The following is a 5,979-nucleotide window of genomic DNA, read 5'->3' as shown; positions in this document are numbered from 1 at the left end:
CTGTGTTCCTGTACGCTAGACTACATCGGTATTTCCCCCCTCCACTCCCAACCCTCTGCAGACATAATCTCACAGCCCCGTCAGTGCTTCTCTCCTGTCTGCTTCATTACACCTTCTGCACATTTCTAGAGAAAGAAGCAGGAGATCAATGAAGCTAGAAGGTTGTGTGTGAAAACGGGGGCTACAGCAGAGATGAAAGCCACTATGGGGTGTGTGAACGCGGCCGAGCCCCCGAGCTCTGCCTCAATGAGCTGAATGGGCGCATCCATTCTTCACTCCTTTCACTCTCCGTAGGCCTGAACTGTTGGAACTCCTCTTTGGCCACAAAAGGACAAACACCCTAAAACTTTTCCCTTCTTTCTTCTTCTCATGCTAATCACCCGCAGCCCAGGCTGGCCTCGTCATGAGGTGGAGCAGAGAACACACTCATCACATCTCAACCCTTTCCACAGAGATTCAGGAAGCTTTTCCACATCTGCAGCACCTTCCAACAGACATAGAAACGGCTTCGTCTTCATGGCTGCTTCGGCCCAGACCGGCTGAAGACGCGCCGCAGTTTGGAGATCATTAGCAGCTCATGTTAGACGGGAAAAAAGCCAACAGCAAATATTGGTGCTAAAGGGCCAAACAAAGGCGTCAAGTGTTTGTTGACTGCTCAGGCTGCAGAGCAAACAGCTGACTTACAAGCCTTCAAAGAGTACACACGTCCCACAGCGAGTCCCACAGCGAGTCCAACAGAGAGTCTAACAGCGAGTCCCACAGCGAGTCCAACAGCGAGTCCCACAGCGAGTCCAACAGAGAGTCTAACAGAGAGTCTAACAGCGAGTCCCACAGCGAGTCCAACAGAGAGTCTAACAGAGAGTCTAACAGCGAGTCCCACAGCGAGTCCCACAGCGAGTCCAACAGAGAGTCTAACAGCGAGTCCCACAGCGAGTCCAACAGCGAGTCCCACAGCGAGTCCCACAGCGAGTCCAACAGAGAGTCTAACAGAGAGTCTAACAGCGAGTCCCACAGCGAGTCCAACAGAGAGTCTAACAGAGAGTCTAACAGCGAGTCCAACAGAGAGTCTAACAGAGAGTCTAACAGCGAGTCCCACAGCGAGTCCAACAGCGAGTCTAACAGCGAGTCTAACAGCGAGTCCAACAGAGAGTCCAACAGCGAGGCTAACAGCGAGTCCCACAGCGAGTCCCAAAGCGAGTCCCACAGCGAGTCCCACAGCGAGTCCAACAGAGAGTCTAACAGAGAGTCTAACAGCGAGTCCCACAGCGAGTCCAACAGCGAGTCCAACAGCGAGTCTAACAGCGAGTCTAACAGCGAGTCCAACAGAGAGTCCAACAGCGAGTCCAACAGCGAGTCTAACAGCGAGTCTAACAGCGAGTCCAACAGAGAGTCCAACAGCGAGGCTAACAGCGAGTCCCACAGCGAGACCCACAGCGAGTCCAACAGCGAGTCTAACAGCCAGTCCAACAGCAAGTCCAACTAGGAGTCCAACAGCGAGTCCTGCAATACGCCTCAGGGTTTGGCTGTTTGAGTTTGAACGATTCCGCTTCCTTTTGATTCTGATTCCTTTTGATTCTGATTCCTTTTAGTTGAAGGATCATTAAAGCTTCTATGTTATAAATCATGTCTGGATGAAATAGTCCTAATGAAATTGATTTCCTTGCACTTTTAAATTTGTGTGAACATTACTGTACATTTACAGAGTTATTTTTAACCAGCATTCAAAGTCTGAAGTCTGATATGATCTTATGATTTTTCTTTTACATGAAGCTTTCTTTTTATAAAACTTAATTAAAAAACATTTTCCAGTGTTTGATGCTGCAGTTTTATCGTTTTATTTCCCTAATTCTGACTGCGGTGCAGTTTGAGGCTGAGCTGGAGGTGAACGCACCACAGCAGGAAGGCATCCTGACAGAGTTTATATCCTCAGCATTCTTCACTCAGCTAAACTCCACTAGACATAGAAGTAAAGTTAGAGTTGTGTTTTACCTTCATGGACAGAGGAACGGTTGAGCTAAAATAAACAATGGATAAAGTTTTGCTTAAAATAACTCATAATATCGGCAGATTTAGATCAAAGAGCACGAGTAAAATAAGAAAATCTAAAAAAGGGAAAGTTCTTCCTGTAGAAGCTGCATAACACGGTGCAGCGGGTCAAAGACGGTTGGGTTCCTTAAACGTCTCAACTTGTCAGTTCTCTAAACGATACCAATAAAATTGAAAGTTAGGAACCGATATTGATCGATTATCGATTGCTGGTGACCAACCCTACCTGCCAATCATCCCATTGCTGACCTGCAGCACGGCTTGTTGAGCAAAATGTCCCACAGCCATCCCAACCTATGCCAAGAAATATTTCCTCAGTATCTTCCACAGCACAATGTCTAACAACATGTCCTCCAATGTGTCCAACACCATGTCCTCCAATGTGTCCAACACCATGTCCTCAACTGTGTCCAACACCATGTCCTCCAATGTGTCTCAAAGCACATCCCACAGCATGTCTTGCAATATTCCCCAAAATAAGTCCCATTTGTCCCACTGCACGTCCCAAAGCACTCAAGCAATATGTCCTACAATATGCCCCAGAGTATGTCCCATTTGATGTCTTACAGCCTGATGTCCTACAGCCTGATGTCCTACAGTCTGATGTCTTAAAGTCTGAGGTCCTACAGTCTGATGTCTTACAGCCTGATGTCCTACAGTCTGATGTCTTACAGCCTGATGTCTTACAGCCTGATGTCCTACAGTCTGATGTCTTAAAGTCTGAGGTCCTGCAGTCTGATGTCTTACAGCCTGATGTCCTAAAGCCTGAGGTCCTACAGTCTGATGTCTTACAGCCTGATGTCTTACAGCCTGAGGTCCTACAGTCTGATGTCTTACAGCCTGATGTCTTACAGCCTGATGTCCTACAGTCTGATGTCTTAAAGTCTGAGGTCCTACAGTCTGATGTCCTACAGTCTGATGTCTTACAGCCTGATGTCCTACAGTCTGAGGTCCTACAGTCTGATGTCTTACAGCCTGATGTCCTACAGTCTGATGTCTTACAGCCTGATGTCCTACAGCCTGATGTCTTAAAGTCTGATGTCTTACAGCCTGATGTCCTACAGCCTGATATCTTACAGCCTGATGTCCTACAGCCTGATGTCTTACAGCCTGATGTCTTACAGTCTGATGTCTTACAGCCTGATGTCCTACAGTCTGATGTCTTAAAGTCTGAGGTCCTACAGTCTGATGTCTTACAGCCTGATGTCCTACAGTCTGATGTCTTAAAGTCTGAGGTCCTACAGTCTGATATCTTACAGCCTGATGTCCTACAGCCTGATGTCTTAAAGTCTGAGGTCCTACAGTCTGATGTCTTACAGCCTGATGTCCTACAGTCTGATGTCTTACAGCCTGATGTCTTACAGCCTGATGTCCTACAGTCTGATGTCTTAAAGTCTGAGGTCCTGCAGTCTGATGTCTTACAGCCTGATGTCCTAAAGCCTGAGGTCCTACAGTCTGATGTCTTACAGCCTGATGTCTTACAGCCTGATGTCCTACAGTCTGATGTCTTAAAGTCTGAGGTCCTACAGTCTGATGTCCTACAGCCTGATGTCCTACAGTCTGATGTCTTACAGCCTGATGTCCTACAGTCTGATGTCCTACAGCCTGATGTCCTACAGTCTGATGTCTTACAGCCTGATGTCCTACAGTCTGAGGTCCTACAGTCTGATGTCTTACAGCCTGATGTCCTACAGTCTGATGTCTTACAGCCTGATGTCCTACAGCCTGATGTCTTAAAGTCTGATGTCTTACAGCCTGATGTCCTACAGCCTGATATCTTACAGCCTGATGTCTTACAGTCTGATGTCTTACAGCCTGATGTCCTACAGCCTGATGTCCTACAGCCTGATGTCTTACAGCCTGATGTCCTACAGCCTGATGTCTTACAGTCTGATGTCTTACAGCCTGATGTCCTACAGCCTGATGTCCTACAGCCTGATGTCTTACAGCCTGATGTCTTACAGCCTGATGTCCTACAGCCTGATGTCTTACAGCCTGATGTCCTACAGCCTGATGTCCTACAGCCTGATGTCTTACAGCCTGATGTCCTACAGTCTGATGTCTTAAAGTCTGAGGTCCTACAGTCTGATGTCTTACAGCCTGATGTCCTACAGTCTGATGTCTTACAGCCTGATGTCCTACAGTCTGAGGTCCTACAGTCTGATGTCTTACAGCCTGATGTCCTACAGTCTGATGTCTTACAGCCTGATGTCCTACAGCCTGATGTCTTAAAGTCTGATGTCTTACAGCCTGATGTCCTACAGCCTGATATCTTACAGCCTGATGTCTTACAGTCTGATGTCTTACAGCCTGATGTCCTACAGCCTGATGTCCTACAGCCTGATGTCTTACAGCCTGATGTCCTACAGCCTGATGTCTTACAGTCTGATGTCTTACAGCCTGAGGTCCTACAGTCTGATGTCTTACAGCCTGATGTCTTACAGCCTGATGTCCTACAGTCTGATGTCTTAAAGTCTGAGGTCCTACAGTCTGATGTCTTACAGCCTGATGTCCTACAGTCTGATGTCTTACAGCCTGATGTCCTACAGTCTGAGGTCCTACAGTCTGATGTCTTACAGCCTGATGTCCTACAGTCTGATGTCTTACAGCCTGATGTCCTACAGCCTGATGTCTTAAAGTCTGATGTCTTACAGCCAGATGTCCTACAGCCTGATGTCCTACAGTCTGATGTCTTACAGCCTGATGTCCTACAGCCTGATATCTTACAGCCTGATGTCTTACAGCCTGATGTCCTACAGTCTGATGTCTTAAAGTCTGAGGTCCTACAGTCTGATGTCTTACAGCCTGATGTCCTACAGTCTGATGTCTTACAGCCTGATGTCCTACAGTCTGAGGTCCTACAGTCTGATGTCTTACAGCCTGATGTCCTACAGTCTGATGTCTTACAGCCTGATGTCCTACAGCCTGATGTCTTAAAGTCTGATGTCTTACAGCCAGATGTCCTACAGCCTGATGTCCTACAGTCTGATGTCTTACAGCCTGATGTCTTACAGCCTGATGTCCTACAGTCTGATGTCTTACAGCCTGATGTCTTACAGTCTGATGTCTTACAGCCTGATGTCCTACAGCCTGATGTCCTCTGCTGTCTCTCTGGTCCAGTGAGGAACTTTTCTAGATTCTGTCTCTGCGGACAGAAAGCAGCTCTGATATAGATCTAGTTTGATTTTCCTCATCGTCGCAGAAAATGAAACGAATCTAATAAAAAGTTTAAGCAGAAATCTGAGACCCCCCCCCCCCCCTCATGGATCAGGTTGCAGGAGGAACATTTTTAGGATTCTTGTCTCAGATAAGTTCCGCTTTTCTAAAGTCTGATCTGATGAAGAGGAGCAGAAAAGTTTTGATTTTCTTACCTTTTCCAGCTTCTTCGTTCCTTTTCTTCCTTCTTTCTAACTTTGCGTTTGGAGGAAAGTCGGGAAGTTTTCTCAGCGGCGCGCTGGAGGCTCCATGGAGGGAGCTGGGAAAGTTATGGCAGCAGTTTCAGAGCAGGAGCTCAGCGCGTCCCGCAGCAGAGACACAGGCAGCGGCTCCAGGCTTCGTTCCGCAGTCATCCATGTTGCGCAGGAGGAGCGCATCCAGCTCTGCGCGTCTTTCACCAAACACGCATCATGCGCCTCCGGTTGGACCTCTGGCTCTGCTTTACAGACCTGCGGCTCTGCTGATCTGTTTTCAATCCGGTTCCCTCCCCCTCTTCTCCTCCTCCCCTCTTCTCCTCCTCCCTCCCCCCTCCCTGGTGCGCTGAGCCATTTGCTGCTCCAGATGGGCCGGGCTAACTGAAAAACTTCCCCAAAGTTTGTGTTGAGTTTTTGGGAAGGGATTAGATCCTCTAACCTTCCAGCTTTCTGTTTTTTTTAGTTAATCCAAAGTTTGATGAAGACAGACTTCCTGATTATGAGAAAAAAAACAGAACTGATT

General features: G+C 47.5%; 1 protein-coding gene across 1 annotated transcript in view; it reads right to left on the bottom strand.

Annotated features, from left to right (window-relative positions):
- gli2a (GLI family zinc finger 2a) overlaps positions 1 to 5,761 on the bottom strand; it is a 95,134-nt gene extending 89,373 nt beyond the window's left edge. Inside the window, exon 1 of the mRNA XM_038300945.1 lies at positions 5,418 to 5,761. The gene's annotated coding sequence lies outside the window, so the exon portion shown is untranslated. The remainder of the gene's footprint in view (positions 1 to 5,417) is intronic.
- Between the last annotated feature and the right edge of the window lie 218 nt (positions 5,762 to 5,979).

This window comes from Cyprinodon tularosa, unplaced genomic scaffold, assembly GCF_016077235.1.
Source record: "Cyprinodon tularosa strain WSP-4 unplaced genomic scaffold, ASM1607723v1 ctg1123, whole genome shotgun sequence".
In the NCBI taxonomy this organism is placed as follows: Eukaryota; Metazoa; Chordata; class Actinopteri; order Cyprinodontiformes; family Cyprinodontidae; genus Cyprinodon; species Cyprinodon tularosa.
This window is presented reverse-complemented; position numbering and strand designations above follow the sequence as displayed.